At 41.7% G+C, this 16,734-nt stretch overlaps 2 non-coding genes and 1 pseudogene across 2 annotated transcripts; all 3 read right to left on the bottom strand.

The window, feature by feature from the left end:
• Positions 1-201: 201 nt before the first annotated feature.
• On the bottom strand, positions 202-3,610 carry LOC149157281 (25S ribosomal RNA). Its single transcript, XR_016262106.1, has one exon. It is a non-coding gene; the product is annotated as a 25S ribosomal RNA (ribosomal RNA).
• Positions 3,611-3,857: 247 nt separating this feature from the next.
• LOC149157280 (5.8S ribosomal RNA) lies at positions 3,858-4,011 on the bottom strand. Its single transcript, XR_016262096.1, has one exon. It is a non-coding gene; the product is annotated as a 5.8S ribosomal RNA (ribosomal RNA).
• A 2,715-nt stretch (positions 4,012-6,726) lies between these two features.
• On the bottom strand, positions 6,727-8,531 carry LOC149157279 (18S ribosomal RNA; annotated as a pseudogene).
• Positions 8,532-16,734: the final 8,203 nt, after the last annotated feature.

The following is a 16,734-nucleotide window of genomic DNA, read 5'->3' as shown; positions in this document are numbered from 1 at the left end:
TGACATGGAAACCCCAAAATTTTGGGCTTCAGAGCCCAACATGGAAACCCAAATTTTCCCGGGCTTTGGCATCTTTTCCGTCACGGCATGGAAACCCCAAATTTCCCACCCCCAAACAATAAAAAATTGTCATCTAGAGGAAGAGGCAAAGGCGCGAGAGCGAGAGGGTTGTCTGGTTTTGTTTGTGACAAGAACAAAGCTCTGAATCGAGGCGACCAAGGGCTGAATCTCAGTGGATCATGGTAGCAAGGCCACTCTACCACTTACAATACCCCGTCGTGTATTTAAGTCGTCTGCAAAGGATTCTTCTCAACGATCGTTTGGAATTGAACTTCAAAGCTACCTCGACTGAGATGCTTCACAGCCACGGTTTGCAAATGACACAGGCCCCTAGGGGCAACAAAGCGATGCCCCTACAATGGATTGAGATACAGTCGAAGAGTGACATGCACTGCTTCTAGCGTGGATTCTAACTCAGAGGCGTTCAGTCATAATCTGACACACGGTAGCTTTGCACCACTGGCTTTTTAACCAAGCACAATGACCAATTGTGTGAATCAATGGTTCCTCTCATACTAAGTTGAATTACTATTGCAGTGCAGTTCATCAGTAGGCTAAAACTAACTTGTCTCTCGACGGTCTAAAGCCATCTCATGTTCCCTATTGGTGGGTGAACAATCCAACACTTGGTGAATTCTGCTTCACAATTATAGGAAGAGTCGACATTGAAGGATCAAAAAGCAATGTCGCTATGAACGCTTGGTTACCACAAGCCAGTTATCCCTGTGGTAACTTTTCTGACACCTCTAGCTTCAAATTCTGAAAATCTAAAGGATCGATAGGCCATGCTTTCACTATTTGTATTCATACTGAAAATCAAAATCAAATCAGCTTTTACCCTTTGTTCCACACGAGATTTTTGTTCTCGTTGAGCTCATCTTAGGACACCTGCGTTATCTTTTAACAGATGTGCCGCCCTAGCCAAAATCCCCACTTGACAATGTCTTCCGCCTGGATTGACCCGCCGAAATGTGCCTTAAGGCCAAAAACAGGGGCAGTGCCCCACCTCCACCCCATGGAATAAGAAAAATAACATTAAAAGTAGTGGTATTTCACTTGCACCGAAAATGGCTCCCACTTATTCTACACCTCTCAAGTCATTTCACAAAGTCGGACTAGAGTCAAGCTCAACAGGGTCTTCTTTTCTTGCCAATTCTGCCAAGCCCATTCCTTTGGCTGTGGTTTTGCTAGATAGTAGATAGGGGAAGTGGGAATCTTTTTAATCCATTCATGTGTGTCACTAATTATATGACGAGGCATTTGGCTACCTTAAGAGACTCATAGTTACTCCCGCCGTTTACCCACGCTTAGTTGAATTTCTTCACTTTGACATTCAGATCACTGGGCAGAAATCACATTGTGTCAGCATTTGCAGGGACCATCACAATGATTTTTTTTAATTAAACAGATGAATTCTCTTTGTCTATACCAGTTCTGAGTCGATTGTTCGCCGCCTAGGGAAAAGCCCCAGGCAGGGGGCATTCTAAGCCCGTAGCCCAATCGGCATGCGACTACCCACCCTCGCCCCAAGAGAAGCTTAGGCAGGCTGCCGACAGCCCACGAGTTGAGGGTGCAGACCCCTAGGCCTAGCCCTCAGAACAAATCCTTTTCCCGAAGTTATAGATCCTTTTTGCTGACTTCCCTTACCTATATTGTTCTATTGACCAAAGGTTGTTCACCATGGAGACCTGATGCGGTTATGAGTACAACTGGGCATGAACAGTACTCGGTCCCATAGATTTTCAAGGGATGCCGAGGGTACACTAGACATTGCAAGATGTGTGGTGTTCTTCCAGTGGCTGGACCCTATCTCCGGGTGAACCGATTCCAGAGTGGGCAAGCTGTTAAAAAGAAGAGATAACTATTCTAAGGGCCCCCAACGATGTCTCTGGATTTCCTAACGTTTCCGCCCACCGCCATGTCCCAGTTTGAGTATATTAACCTGATTACCTTTCAATGCTCATTCAAAGTGCACCCTTGATACAAGTCTTCACCATCTCTTAAGATCAACTAACCCATGTCCAAGTGCTCTTCACATGGAACCTTTCCCCACTTAAGTCTTCAAAGTTCTCATTTGAATATTTGCTACTATCACCAAGATCTACACCGGGGCCTGTTCCACCCAAGCTCATGCCCAAGGTTTCTCAACAACCCCCATGTCCTCCTACTCATCGAAGCCAGGCAATTGCTCCAACAGTCGAGTATAGGTTGCGCGCTTCGGTGCCATCCATTTTCGGGGCTAGTTGATTCGATAGGTGAGTTTTTACACACTCCTTAGCGGATTTCGACTTCCATGACCATCATCCTACTGTCTTAATCAACCAGCACCCTTTGTGGGATCTAGGTTAGCATGCAATTTGGCACCGTAACTCGAATTTCAGTTCATCCCACATCGCCAGTTCTGCTTACCAAAAATGGCCCACTTGGAGCTCTCGATTCCACGGCACGGCTCAATGGAGCAGCCGCACCCTCTTACCTATTTAAAGTTTGAGAATAGGTTGAGGGCGTTATGCCCTCGATGCCTCTAATCATTTACTTTACCCAATAAAAATCGCACGTGAGCTCCAACTATCCTAAGGGACACTTTAGAAAAAACCAGCTACTAGATGGTTCGATTAGTCTTTTTCCCCTATACCCAATTTAGCCAAACAATTTACACGTTAATATCACTACGAGCCTCCACCAGAGTTTCCTCTAGCTTCGCCCTACTCATGCATAGTTCACCATCTTTCAGGTCCCAATAGGTGTGCTCGCACTTGAACCCTTTGCATAAGCTCAAGGTCGGTTGATGATGCACCCCCACAGAGAGGGGATCTCACTCGTCAGCTTCCTTGCACGTTATAGGTTTTCAAACCCGTCAACTCGCACACATGTTAGACTCCTTGGTTTGTGTTTCAAGACAGGTTGAATGGAAAGCCCACCAACCAACATCATGAGCGTGCAGGTGCACACGGCCTGCCACAAGGGTGCACGCTTTGTTCCTAGGCCACCACAATGGCAAACTAACAGGCAGTAATCCACCCACACTTGTGACGATGCAGCAGCCCATGTTATTTTACACCTCAAGTTGAGCGGCGGACTAGCCTGAGCCATTCCACATCTGTCGAGATGCATCGACAGCCTCCATCTACTTCCCTCTCGGGAATTTTAAGCACTCTTTAACTCTGTTTTCAAAGTCCTTTTCATCTTTCCCTTGCCATAATTGTTCGCTATCGGTCTCTCACCCGTATTTAGCTTTGGACAGAATTTACCACCCAATTAGGGCTGCATTTCGAAACAACCCAACTCGCCGACAACGCCTCATGATGTGGTAGGGTCCCAGCCCGACGGGGCTATCACCCTCTCAGGTGGCCCCTTCCAAGGGACTTGGCCCAGGTCTGCCACTGAGGACGCTTCTATAGACTACAGTTCAGGTGACGCTGCCACCCGATTTTCATGCTGAGCTCTTCCCAGTTTTCTCGCCGCTGCTAGGGGAATCCTTGTAAGTTTCTTTTCCTCTGCTTAATTATATGCTTAAACTCAGTTGTTGTTCTCGCCTGAGCTGAGGTCACAAAGTTGGAGCTAAATCTGCCCTACCTGATGGGAGGACAAGAGAGAGAAAAGAAAGTTCAATCAATGCCACACAAAGCCCACATTAGCTAATGCTGACTACACATCCAAGGGGACAAGATCACCACTCGATGATGCATGCCACGAAACATAGCTTGAGGTGTTTCAGCCAACTGCACCACATTGGGCACAGATGACCAGCTCCGCTGCTCCCTAACATATTGCAGGCAGCTCGTTTGAATGGGATGTGATGCCCAGATAGATGTGCCCTCGACCGAGGCCTCGAGTGCAAATTGCGTTCAAAAAGTCGATGATTCATGGGATTCTACAATTCACACTAAGTATCGCATTTCGCTACATTCTTCATCATAACAAGAGCCGAGATATCTGTTACTGAGAGTCGTTTCCACATATTACCAAAAAATCTGCCACAACACTAAATAGGGGCACCCCCCACAACAAATGTAAGGCTAAGGGCCAAAAGGAGGAAAGGAAGAAAAATGCATGAAAGAAAGAGAAACAAAGGTGTCTACCCCACTCATAGGAGGAGGCTCAAACAGAGAACAATCTCCTCGAGCCCCATGCCCTTGCAAAAAGGGGGGAAATTCATGGAACAACAATCGAGAAGGACTAGGGTGGCCACCCTGGGAGCTCGCACTGCTTTTAATCCTTCCCAAACACCAGTCCACAACAATTCCCCCTTTTCTCTGTAAAGCTAGGGACCGAAAGGAAGAAGGGAAGAAAACAAGGTGAAATAAATAGAGATCAAATGTGGCTACTGGCTCACAAGGGGAGGCTCAAACAAAGCACAAGCCTCCCAAGCCCCATGCCTTCACAAAAAGGGGGGAATTGAAGGGGACAATGATCGAGAAGGACTAGGGTGGCCACCCTGGGAGCTCGCACTGTGTTTTGTCCTTCCCGAACACTAATCCACAACAATCCCACCTTTTCTCTATAAAGCTAGGGGCCAGAAAGAAGAAGGGAAGAAAACAACATGAAAGAAAGGGATATCAACTATGGGGACTAGCTCACAATGGGAGGCTTCAAACAGAGAACAAGCTTCCCCAACCATGTGCCTTGGAAAAAATGGGGGAACTACAGGGGACGATGATCGAGAAGGACTAGGGTGGCCACCTTGGGAGCTCGCACTACGTTTCGTCCTTCCCAAACACCAATCCAAAATAATCCCACCTTTTCTCCATAAAGCTAGGGGCCAAAAGGAAGAAGGGAAGAAAACAACATGAAAGAAAGAGAGATATCAAACGTTTCTACCAGCTCATAAGGGGAGGCTCAAACAGAGAACAAGCTTCCCCAACCCCATGCCTTCGAAAAATGCGGGGAACTGCAAGGGACGATGATTGAGAAGGACTAGGGTGGCCACCCCTGGAACTCGCATTGCTTTTTGTCCTTCTTGAACACCAATCCACAACAATCCCACCTTTTCTCCGTAAAGCTAGGGGCCAAAAGCAAGAAGGGAAGAAAACAACATGAAAGCAAGAGATATCAAACGTGGCTACTAGCTCACAAGGGGAGGCTCAAACAGAGAACAAGCTTCCCAAACCCTGTGCCTTCGCAAAAAGGGGGGAACTACAAGGGATGATGGTTGAGAAGGACTAGGGTGGCCACCCCGGGAACTCGCACTACTTTTCGTCCTTCCCGAACACCAATCCACAACAATCCCACCTCTTCTCCATAAAGCTAGGGGCAAAAGGAAGAAGGGAAGAAAACAACACCAAAGAAACAAAGATCCCAAGAAAAGAGAGAAGCTCAACAGCACGCTGAGTAGATGTCCTCTAACCAAAAATAAATCAAACAAGGCACCCAATCAAAATGCATCCCACCTCTTCACACCCTCCCACATACATTATGGTACAACACCCTTTCTAGCTTAGAACATAACAAACAACAATCAAACAACCAAGCAAATAAATCACAACCTAAACTTGACCACTAGAAAAGACAAGGGCCACAATGAGACCAGTGTCTGGAGCATGTTACTGAGAGGTAAACAACCCCACAACCTGGCACAAGGCTTCAAATGACAAATAGACTACTAATAACAAACCCACCCCACTATTGCACCCCTCCATGTACAAAACACCCAACAACCTTTCCAGGGATAATGTCAATGGGGGTCAAGAATCAAACTCCAAAGAGGAGTTATCACGGGCCGATACTCAATGCTGGAGAAAGCCATGGTCCACAAATACGTTATGGTGCAAGGCCACTAAAGAGAGAGACATCCACAAAGTGCACACCACGAAACAAAGAAATGACAAAGTCCCACAAAAAACTTACAATCCAAAGGGAGGAACAAAGACACAACCTGCTACTTATTTTTTCCTTAGTAGGGGAGTGGCTCATGAGAGGATGAGGAATTCCCTCAATGGAAAAGGCACAAGATAAGATTGCCACCCTCATGCCCATTGGTGGGGAAAATTGCGATCTCGATGGAGCTCAAATCGAGGGAGGGGTTTTTCATTACCTGGACACTCAACCCTTCTGCGAGGGCATATCAAGGAACGGTTAGGAGGACTAGGCTGGCCAGCCCAATGGGTTGAACCACTCTTAATTCATCCCATTCTGACCCCACCCCGACAATTTCCCCTCACGGAAGGCTTGAGCTGCCAGGCGTGCGCTCAACCACTCCCTCAACACAACCACCAAGAAAAATTCTCACCCAAGCAACACATCAACCATCGTCGCCTTTTCAAGAGAACCAACTATGGAAGCCCACACCCTTGGCCCATGCCTTCCAATGAACAAAATATTGAGCACCGCCACTACGAATGAGTCTAAATTTATACATATTATTTCCCAAGCACCTCAACTGCAGCAACCATGCCCAGCTGAATAGATCATTGGAAGGGCTGCCAAGAAACAAGCTTCCGAACCCCATACAAAAACACATTGTGGAAAAGAAAAACAATGGATGGGTGGGACAAGCAAAAGCATGGTTTGCAAGCACACACACAAAAAAACAAGTGTTACTTCAAGACAAGCAACCAACAATGTTCCCGCCAAACACCAAACCCACTCCCCTAGAGACACACCACACAATTCGACATTGTAATCAAAACCCAACCAACCTGAACCAAAAAAGAAAACCCCTACTATCAATGATCCTACTGCAGGTTTACCTACGGTAACCTTGTTATGACTTCTCCTTCCTCTAAATGATAAGGTTCAATGAACTTCTCACGACGTTGACGGCGGAAAACCACCATCGTCGACGCAATCCAAACACTTCACCGGATCATTCAATCGGTAGGAGCGACGGGCAGTGTGTACAAAGGGCAGGGACGTAGTCAACACGAGTTGATGACACGTGCTTACTAGAAATTGAAGACCAATAATTGCAATGGTCTATCCCCATCACGATGCAATTTGAGAAGATTTCCCGATCCTCTCGAACCAGGATGAAAAACTCATTGGCTGCATCAGTGTAGCATGCGTGCAGCCTAGAACATCTAAGGGCATCACAAACCTATTATTGCCTCAAACTTCCATGGCCTAAATGGCCATAGTCCCTCTAAGAAGTTGGACACGAAGGGGAACCTCTGCGTAGCTAGTTAGCAGGCTGAGGTCTTATTCATTATCGGAAGTAACCATACAAATCACTCCACCAACTAAGAACAGCCATGCACCACCACCCATAGAATCAAGAAAGGCTCTCAATCTATCAATCCTTACTATGACTGGACCTGGTAAGTTTCCCCGTGTTGAGTCAAATTAAGCCGCAGGCTCCACTCCTGGTGGTGCCCTTCCATCAATTCCTTTAAGTTTCATCCTTGCAACCATACTCCCCCTGAAACCCAAACACTCTGATTTCTCAAAAGGTGTTGGCGGAGTCCTTAAAGAAACATCCACTGATCCCTGGTCAGCATCATTTATGGTGGAGACTAGGACGATATCTAATCATCTTCGAGCCCCCAACTTTTGTTCTTGATTAATGAAAACATCCTTGGTAAATGCTTTCGTAGTGGTTTGTCTTTCATAAATCCAAGAATTTCACCTTTGACAATGAAATAAAAATGCCCCCGACAGTCCCTATTAATTGTTACTCTGTTCCTGAAGGCCAACACAACAGGACCAGACTCCTATCACATTATTCCATGCTAATGTATTCAGAGCATAAGCTTTCTTTGAGCACTCTAATTTTTTCAAAGTAACAGCACCAGAACCGCGACCCAACCAATTAAGGCTAGGAACACACAACCGACAAAAGGGATAGAAGGGCAGGTGCACACCGAGTAGCCAGACCGACCTTTACAACCCAAGATCCAACTATGAGCTTTGTAACTACAACAACTTAAATATACATTATTGGGGCTAGAATTACTGTGGCTGCTGGCACAAGACTTGCCCTCCAATGGATCCTCGTTAAGGGATTTAGATTGTAATCATTCCAATTACCAGACTCGATGAGCCCAGTATTGTTATTTATTGTCACTACCTCTCCATGTCAAGATTGTGTAATTTGTGTGCATGTTGCCTTCCTTAGATGGGGTAGTGGTTTCTCAAGCTCCCTCTCCAAAATCGAACCCTAATTCTCCGTCACCCATCACCACCATGGCAGGCCTCCATCCTACCATCGAAAGTTGATAGGGCATAAATTTGAATGAATCATCGCGAGCACAAGGGTTGTGCAATCCGTCGAGTTATCATGATTCATCAAAGAAGTGAGCAAGCCCGCGCCAACCATTTATCTAAAAAATGCATGCCTTCCAAATATTTGTGACTTGGTACACATATTAGCTCTAGAATTACTATGGTTATCTGCGTAGTATGGTACCATAAAAAAAACTATAAATTATTTAATGAGCCATCCACAGTTTCACAGTCTGAATTAGTTCATACTTAGACATGCATGGCTTAATCTTTGAGACAAGCATATGACTACTAGTAGGATCAACCAGGTAGCACCCTCCCACTTCAAAGGGCATTATGATGCACTCTCTTACCAAGAGCCAACCTAAACACCCATTAAGTCAAAGAGATGTTAAAATATCATGTAAAACTTTTATGCCTTGCACCTCTTGCATCCCAAGAAGGAAGCACACGCAACATGCCAAGGACATGGCGAACAAAAGGGCAGACCTGCCAAGCCACAACACACCAGGGCCACTCCGGAGTTTGCAGCCACGGCCCAACCAACAAGAAAACGAGCAATCACTCACCCACTCCCTTAGAAATGATGCCTCCAAAGGCCTCCATGCCCCGCACGGAGGCCACCTAGGAGTCCACCCAGACAGCAGCAACGTTGGACTTCGATCACCCGATCGCCTGCAGCAGCCTCGATGCGAAGGAAACAAATGGAGAACAACCAACCACGCAACCTCTATATTATAAATGAGCCACAACCCTCCCCGCCCCACACCGAGGCCACCCAGGAATCCACCCAGACAGCAGCAACAATGGACCTCGATCTCCCGACCACCTGTGGCAGCCTCGATGTGAAGGAAAAGGAAGGAAAATAAAAAGAGGATGATTGACTACAAATCCTATCATATAGAATCCATACAAACCTCCTCGCCCCACACCGATGCCACCTAGGAGTCCACCCGGACAGTAGCAACAATGGACCTAAATCAGATGATTGCCTATAGCAACCTCGACACAAAGGCAAGGGAAGGAAATAATACAAGACAAACCGAGCCCACAACCTCCCTTAGAAATGCCCCCCAACCCTCCCCTCCCCACACAGAGGCCACCTAGGAGTCCACCTAGATAGCAACAATGATGGACCTCGATCGCATGATCACTTGTAGCAGCCTCAATGCAAAGGAAACGGAAGGAAATAAAACAAGACCAATTGAGCCCACAACCTCTCTTAGAAATGCCCCCCGACCCTCCCCTCCCCGCACCGAGGCCACCTAGGATTCCACCCAGACAACAACAACGGTGGACCTTAATCACTTGACTGCCTACGGCAACCATGATGTGAAGGCAGAGGAAGTAAATAAAATCAAATAAAGAGGCTCGCTACACAATACAAGAACATATCCAAATGGGAGGAGGGATCAGGCAGCTCCGCAACCCACGCACCCTACGTATAGGCAACCTAGGAGATTACCCACAACTTTACCAACTGGACAATGAATAATTTTCACCTACAGCCACCTCCACACAAAGGAGGGAGGTCGAAGCGTTCCACCTCGAAATCCTTCTTCCAGATAACCCCCACCATCAACATAGCAAGCCTCCTCCCCATTGGACCACAAGCGCATACACAATTGAAACAACAAATGCCCATAAACGTTGTGACTTAACATTTCCAACCGCAAAATCATGCCACGCACACAAGATGCAAGGAAAAAATGGACCAATCGATCAAACATATGTGCCAACACATCTATAAAAACCTCAAAGCCAACGCAACCACGGATGATGTGCACTCTAAAAGGAATGCTAACCCTTAACTTTACAATAAGGAGAAGAGCACCTAACATCGCCCGACGGAAAAAGAAAGCAAGAGGGAGGGTAGGTGGTTTACAACCAAAACCCTTCCATGTTCCTCTCAAATGTATGCATCTCAACCAGTAATGCCAACACAGAAAGAGTACAAGCACAAGAAATTGGCACCATAAACAGATGAACAATGAAGATGCTAGGTGTCACAGGGATCCACACCACAACAACCATACAACTCCGAGAACTTAGAGTAGAAGGGGAATTTTTAACATATGCCTCCTAGGACAAGGATGGCCAACATTACTACTCATGTGCTACTGAGTGGGTATGGAGAGAATATGAAAATCAACCACGAGGGGACCAAGGCGAGCTAGGGAGCCACACCACAACAACCCATACAACTCCAAGAACTTAGAGAGTAGAAGGGGAATTGTTCACATATGCCTCCTAGAACAAGCATGGCCAACATTACCTCTCATGTGATACTGAGTGGGGATGGAGAGAAGATAAAAATTGGTCACCCTACAAATCACCCAAGGCCATGATTCAAGCAAGCCTAAAAAAACAACTCAATTACCAACCCACCTTTCACATGGAAAGAAAACTTGTCACTTGTATCATTTGGATGGGCACGAGGGACCAAGACGAGCCCGAGAGCCAGACCACAACAACCCATACAACTCCAAGAACTTGGAGAGAAGAAGGGGAATTTTTCACGTATGCCTCCCGGGACGACCATGGCCAATATTACCGCTCATGTGCTACCGAGTGGGGATAGAGATAAGATGAAAATCGGCCACCCTACAAATGACCCAAGGCCATTCTTTAGGAAAACCTGAAAAAACAACTCAATTACCAACCCACCTTTCACACGAAAAGAAAACCTATCACTTGTATCATTTGGATGGGCACGAGGGACCAGGACGAGCCTAGGAGCCACACCACAACAACCCATACAACTCCAAGAACTTGGAGAGAAGAAGGGGAATTGTTCACATATGCCTCCTAGGACAAGCATGGCCAACATTACCACTTATGTGCTACCGAGTGGGGATGGATAGAAGATGAAAACCAGCCACCCTACAAATGACCCAAGGCCATCCTTCAGGCAAACACGAAAAAACAACTCAATTACTGACCCACCTTTCACACGAAAAGAAAACCTATCACTTGTATCATCTGTATGGGCACGAGGGACCAAGACGAGCCCGGGAGCCACACCACAACAACTCATACAACTCCAAGAACTTAGAGAACAGAAGGGGAATTGTTCACATATGCCTTCCAAGATGAGCCTGGCCAACATTATCGCTCATGTGCTACCAAGTGGGGATGGAGAGAAGATGAAAATCGGCCACCCTAGAAATGACCCAAGGCCATTCTTCAGTGAAACCCAAAAAAACATCTCAATTACCAACCCACCTTTCACACGAAAAGCTGAACGAGGGACCAAGATGAGCATGGCCAACATTACCGCTCATGTGCTACCAAGTTGGGATGGAGAGTAGATGAAAATTAGCCACCCTACAAATGACCCAAGGCCATCCTTCAGGTAGAACTAAATAAACATCTCAATTACTAGCCCACTTTTCACACGAAAAGAAAGACCACGCCCGAACGAGTTTACATGGGCGCCCTCACACGACCTGACCCGACCCAACCAAACGAGTTTTCATGGGTGACCTCACACAACACAACACGGCACAACTTGACCCGACCCGACCGATTTTACTTGGGCGACCACACATGACTGAAACGAAGGCACAAGGGGAGTCGGGAAAACAAGCTACACGAACATGCACAAAGCCCACCCTGGGTCTCAACTTACCAATTTTGATACGGGCTCATGTGCTCAAGCACACCCTCACACTAAACAACGTGACCAGACAATTTTACATGGGCACCCTCAAATGACTCACCTGAACGATTTTACACGAATGCCCTCAAATGACCCACCCGAACGAGTTTACACGGGCGCCCTCAAACGACCCGCCCGAATGAGTTAACACGGGTGCCCTCAAATGACTAGCTCAAATGAGTTTACATGGGCGCCCACAAATGCCCCACCTACCGACCTACCGAAATGAGTTTAAATGGACGCCCTCACCTGACCCGCCCGAACGAGTTTACATGGATTCCCTCACCCGACCCACCCGAACGAGTTTACACAGACACCCTCAAATGACACGCCCGAAGGAGTTGACAAGGACGTCCTCAAACGACCTGTCCAAATGACTTCACATGGGTGCCCACATGACCGAAATGAAGGCACAAGGGAGATTCAGGCAAACAAGCTGCATGAATGTGCACAAATCCCACCCCAGGTCACAACTTAGCATTTTTTATACAGACTCGTGTGCCTGACACACCCTCACACTAAATGACACAACCGAACGAGTTTACACGGATGCCATACCCTAAACCCCATACCCTAAAACCTAAAGCCCATACCCTAAACCCTAAAAATTTTATAAAGTTTTAAAAATTGTTTTGTAATTTTTATTTAAGTGTTTATTAAGAGAATTTACTAAATTGTTATAAACCCTAAATCCTAAACCCCATACCCTAAACCCTAAATCCCATACCCTAAACCCTAAACCCTTAACCCTAAGCATTTTATAGCATTTTAAAAAGTGTTTTGTAATTTTTATTTCAGTGTTTATAAAAAGAATTTACTAAATTAATATCAACCCTAAATCTAAAACCTTAACCCTAAACCCCATACCCTAAACCCTAAAGCCCAAACCTTAAACCCTAAACCCTCAACATTTTATAACATTTTAAAAAGTGTTTTGTAATTTTTGTTTACATGTTTATTAAAAGAATTTACTAAATTGTTATAAACCCTAAATCCTAAACCTTACCCCTAAACCCCATACCCTAAACCCTAAAGCCCAAACCCTAAACCCTAAACCCTAAGCATTTTATAACATTTTAAAAAGTGTTTTGTAATTTCTATTTAAGTGTTTATTAAAAGAATTTACTAAATTGTTATAAACCCTAAATCTTAAACCTTAACACTAAACCCCATACCCTAAACCCTAAACCCCACACCCTAAACCCTAAACCCTAAGAATTTTATAGCATTTTAAAAAGTGCTTTGTAATTTTTATTTAAGTGTTTATTAAAAGAATTTACTAAATAGTTATAAACCCTAAATCCTAAACCTTAACCCTAAACCCCATACCCTAAACACTAAAGCCCATACCTTGAACCCTAAACCCTAAAACCTGAGCATTTTATAACATTTTAAAAAGTGTTTTGGAATTTTTATTTAAGTGTTTATTAAAAGAATTTACTAAAATGTTATAAACCCTAAATCCTAAACCCCATACCTTAAACCCTAAAGCCCATACCCTAAACCCTAAACCCTAAACCCTAAACCTTAAGCATTTTATAACATTTTAAAAAGTGTTTTGTAATTTTTATTTAAGTGTTTATTAAAAGAATTTACTAAATTTTTATCAACCCTAAATCCTAAACATTAACCCTAAACCCCATACCCTAAACCCTAAAGGCCATACCCTAAACCCTAAACCCTAAACCCCAAACATTTAATAACATTTTAAAAAGTGTTTTGTAATTTTTATTTAAGTGTTTATTAAAAGAATTTACTAAATTGTTATAAAACCTAAATACTAAACCTTAACCCTAAACCCCATACCCTAAACCCTAAAGTCCATACCCTAAACCCTAAGCATTTTATAACATTTTAAAAAGAGTTTTATAATTTTTATTTAAGCGTTTATTAAAAGAATTTACTAAATTGTTATAAATCCTAAACCTTAATCCTAAACCCTAAATCCCATATCCTAAACTCTAAACCCTAAACCCTAAGAATTTTATAACATTTTAAAAATGTGTTTTGTCATTTCTATTTAAGTGTTTATTAAAAAAATTTACTAAATTGTTACAAACCCTAAACCCCATACCCTAAACACTATAGACCATACCCTAAACTCTAAACCCTAAGTATTTTATAACATTTTAAAAATTGTTTTGTAATTTTTATTTAAGTGTTTATTAAAAGCATTTACTAAATTGTTATAAACCCTAGATCCTAAACCTTAATTGTAAACCCCATACCCTATACCCTAAAGCCCATACCGTAAACGCTAAACCCTAAGCATTTTATAACATTTTTAAAAGGGTTTTGTAATTTTTATTTAGGTTATTATTAAAAGAATTTACTAATTTCTTATAAACCATCAATCCTAAACCTTAACCCTAAACCCCATACCCTAAACCCTAAGCATTTTATAACATTTTAAAAATGTTTTGTAATTTTTATTTAAGTCTTTATTAAAATAATTTACTAAATTGATACAAACCCTAAATTATAAACCATAACCCTAAACCCCATACCCTAAACCCTAAACCATAAACCCATAGCATTTAATAACATTTTAAAAATTGTTTTGTAACTTTTATTCAAGCTTTTATTAAAAGAATTTACTAAATTGTTATAAACCCTAAATCCTAAACCTTAACCCTAAACCCCATACCCTAAACTCTAAAGCCCATACCCAATATAAACCCTTAAGTGTTTATTAAAAGAATTTACTACACTGTTATAAACCCTAAACCCTAAAGCGAAAATCCTAAACCCTAAGCATTTTATAACATATTAAAATGTGTTTTGTAATTTTTATTTAAGTGTTTATTAAAATAATTTATTAAATTTTTATAAACCGTAAATCCTAAACCTTAACCCTAAATCCCATAGCCTAAACACAAAGAATTTTATAACATTTTGAAAAGTGTTTTGAATTTTTATTTAAGTGTTTATTAAAAGAATTTACTAAACTGTTATAAACCCTAAATCTGAAACCTTAACCCTAAACCCTAAAGTGCAAATCCTAAACCCTAAACCCTAAGCATTTTACAACATTTTAAAAAGTGTTTTGTGATTTTTATTTAAGTTTCGATTAAAATAATTTACTAAGTTGTTATAAATAGTAAATCCTAAACATTAACCCTAAATTCCATACCCTAAAGCCCATACCCTAAACCCAAAGAATTTTATAACATTTTAAAAAGTATTTTGTAATTTTTCTTTAAGTATTTATTAAAAGAATACTAAATTGTTATAAACCCTAAATCGTAAACCTTAACCCTAAACCCCATACCAAAAACAATAAACCCATAACATAAACCATAAACACTAAACTCTAAGAATTTTATAACATTTTAAAAAGTGTTTCAAAATTTTTATTTAAGGTTTTATTAAAAGAATTTACTAATTTGTTAAAAATCCTAAATCCTAAACCTTAACCCTAAACCCCATACCCTAAACCCTAAGTATTTTATAACATTTTAAAAAGTGTTTTGTAATTTTTATTTAAGTGTTTATTAAAAGAATTTACTAAATTGTTATAAACGCAAAATCATAAACCTTAACCCTAAACCCCATACCCTAAACCCTAAACCCTAAGCATTTTATGACATTTTAAGAAGTGCTTTGTAGTTTTTATTTAAGTGTTTATTAAAAGAATTTTCTAAATTGTTATAAACCATAAATCGTAAAACTTAACCCTAAGCCCCATACCCTAAACCGTAAAGCCCATACCCTAAACCCTAAACCCTAAGCATTTTATAACATTTTAAATTTTTTTTGTAATTTTTATTTAAGTGTTTATTAAAAGAATTTACTAAATTGATACAAGCCCTAAAGTCTAAACCTTAACGCTAATGCCCATACCCTAAACACAAAAGCTCATACCCTAAATCCTAAACTGTAAACCCATAGCATTTTATAACATTTTAAAAAGTGCTTTGCAATTTTTATTCAAGTTCGTATTAAAAGAATTTACTAAATTGTTATAAACCCTAAATCCTAAACCTTAACCCTAAACCCCATTCACTAAACCCTAAGAATTTTATAACATTTTAAAAAGTGTCTTGTAATTTTTATTTAAGTGTTTATTAAAACAATTTACCAAATTGTTATAAACCCTAAATCCTAAACCTTAACCCTAAATCCCATACCCTAAAGCCCATACACTAAACCCTAAGCATTTTATAACATTCAAAAAAGTGTTTTCTAATTTTTATTTAAGTGTGTATTAAAAGAATTTACTAAATTGTTATAAAACCTAAATCCTAAACCTTAACCCTAAGCCCCATACCATAAACCTTAAAGCCCATACCCTAAACCCTAAACCCTAAGCATTTTATAACATTTTTAAAAGTGTTTTGTCATTTTTATTTAAGTGTTTATTAAAATAATTTACTAAATTTCTACAAAACCTAAATCCTAGACCTTAACCGTAAACCCCTTACCCTAAACCCTAAAGCAAATATCCAAAACCCTAAACCCTAAACCCTAACCATTTTATAACATTTTAAAAAGTGTTTTGTATTTTTATTTAAGTATTTATTAAATGAATTTACTAAATTGTTATAAACCCTAGACCTAAACCTTAACCCTAAACCCCATACCGAAAACCCTAAACCCCATACCCTAAACCCTAAACCCTAAACCCTAAGCATTTTATAACATTTTAAAAAGTGTTTTTTATTTTGATTTAAGTGTTTATTAAATTTTTTTACTAAATTGTTATAAATCCTAAATCCTAAACCTTAACCCTAAACCCCATACCCTAAACCCTTAGGCCCATACCCTAAACCCTAAATCGTAAACCTAAGCATTTTATAACATTTTAAAATGTGTTTTGTAATTTTTATTTATGTGTTTATTAAAATAATTTA

The sequence above is a fragment of the Pinus tabuliformis genome, chromosome 5_2 (assembly GCF_031772625.1).
Source record: "Pinus tabuliformis cultivar Carrire ecotype Pingquan chromosome 5_2, CPIR1, whole genome shotgun sequence".
In the NCBI taxonomy this organism is placed as follows: Eukaryota; Viridiplantae; Streptophyta; class Pinopsida; order Pinales; family Pinaceae; genus Pinus; species Pinus tabuliformis.
Note: the sequence above shows the minus strand (reverse complement) of the source record. Positions and strands in the feature narration are given on the sequence as shown.